The sequence below is a fragment of the Amphiura filiformis genome, chromosome 14 (assembly GCF_039555335.1).
Source record: "Amphiura filiformis chromosome 14, Afil_fr2py, whole genome shotgun sequence".
NCBI lineage: Eukaryota > Metazoa > Echinodermata > Ophiuroidea > Amphilepidida > Amphiuridae > Amphiura > Amphiura filiformis.
In genome coordinates, this window is record NC_092641.1 from 42,288,113 (window position 1) to 42,290,471 (window position 2,359).

The following is a 2,359-nucleotide window of genomic DNA, read 5'->3' on the forward strand; positions in this document are numbered from 1 at the left end:
TAACATTTTAATAAAGGTTACAAGAAAACATTAAAATGTTGACTCTAGTTAAGGTTATAAAACGCTTTCACAATATTTTTACAATGTTTTCAAAAGGGTTTCAGAAAACATTGTTCATAATGTGATTTGAAAGTTGACAAAACTTTAAATTAAAAACATTTTAGATAATTTAAACAACATTGATAATAGTTATTCTAAAAATGTTTTCGACATTTCCGGGACTCAACATTTTATATCATTTAAAAACGTTATCAATATAATATTTTTGGAAAAACATTTTAATCACGTTTGCTGGGTGCACACTTCAACATAGAAGTACTGCTGCACATCTTAAACACAAAATGTTTTCATAACATTTCAAAAGGCCACATAGGCTATTTTGAGTTGAAGTCCAATTGCCCCCTTCGGAAGACATGACCTTTTTCCACCCAAGTACAGGGAGTGTGAATTTCAAATGAAGTCACCCACTTGAAATTCACACTCCCTGTGTTGGGGATGGGAGATTAAATTTGTGTCTTCCATAGAGGACAATTTCAACTGGAATAGCCAAAGAAACACTCAAAATAAAGCAATACCGTATTTCGTCGAATAAACACCCCCGGGGGCGTTACATTTTCCCAAGGGGGGGCATTTATTAGAGGTCATTTTTAGCACGAAAATTCCTGTTAAAATCATTAGGTAAGCTTAAAAGTCACGCTAAAATGACGAACTATGACCTTTTGACACTGACTTTTGGTTCACTTCCTGGTTCGGATGCAGATTTTCGCCATTTATTGCTGCTATTATTGACCGTGTGAGCAACTTGGTAAGCTTACTACACAAGATAGCATGGAAATATCAGAATTTTTGAAACATCTTGGTTGAAAAAAGTGGTGGGGGCGTTTATTTGACGAAATACGGTATCTGCATGGTTAGGCGAAAAAAAAAGGGAAGTCTGTTTCAGACACATTTTGTAAAAAAGCCAAGTGCTATGCTGTTTTTTTTTCTTTTTTTTCTTTTTTTTTGTTCTTAAAGGAAATGAGCTATGCGATATGCGATTTTCTTTTTACAGTCATGCAAGGCACAATATTTATGTACTTTTTGATATTCAAATACAGAAACATAGTAATAAACATAGACAATCAATAGTTATGATTGTCTCTCTTTTACAATCATGGCGAAATGTTTACAAAAAACAACAACCAAACTGCAAAAAAACCCACAAAATTGGATCTCGATACGATACTGAAAATATCAACAACAACAAAAATTGAACATATGGGCAAAAAAAAGGGGAAACATTTTTTACGGCCAACGGTAGTGCTAAGCGCTAAATTGGAGTTCACATAGCAAATTGTGCGGGTGTCCGAGACAGACTTTTTTGGGGGCCTTATGATAAGGTTATTCAAGTTTTTAATAACAGTTTCAAATGTTACCGCAAGATCATATTTGAACCTTGTAGGTTATTTTAATGTTGACAAAACGTTTCTTAAAAAAGATTCTGCCAAAACTAATAACATGTCAAATAAACATTAAATTAAGTCATTTTTGACACAAAATGTTTTTAGGGGCACACATGATCGTTTTGGCAGGAAATCTGTAAACTTTATTTTATAACTTTTGAAGTAACAATGATATAAAGATATATATTTTTGGAAAGGAAATGGTGAAAGGAATGCAACTGTATCTTTGATATTTAGAAAACATTACAAATTTTTGAAAAAGATGTTATTGGTTTGAGTCAAATCTCTAGTTACTACTTTCTCAAATTTTTTATTTAAATTTTACTTATTTTTCCAAAATAGCATTTGGATATTTTTGACCATGAAAATTTGAGAATCTAATTAAGGGATGGGGTGTACTGTTCGGACAGTATTTATTGTGGGACATTAAAGCACATCAGAAATATCAAATTGCATCTGAATACGAAGAATGTCCTTCTGATATCAAATAATTTTGATTTTTTGAAATTCGCAATGTAATACAAATTTTATGGCAAATGATTAAAAATTGATATTTTTGATATTTAACAGTACTCGAAGTAAACTTTATAAATCTGATGATTTATACTTAAAGTGTATGTAGGTGAGATGAAAAGCCGACGATCAATTGGAAATTTTGACCTTTCGTATTGAAGATATGGATTTTTTCCCCAAAACACCAAAAAAAAATTAGATCTTTTTGGGGAAATAAATCCATATCTTCAATAATTAGGAAAGGTCAAAATTTTCAATTGATCGGCGGCTTTTCCTCCCAGCTACATACACTTTAAGAACATATCATTAGAATTATAAAATTTACTTTGAGGACTGTTATATATCAAAAATGTGAAAAATATCAAATTTTAATATTTTGTCATAAAATTTGTATTATATTGTGA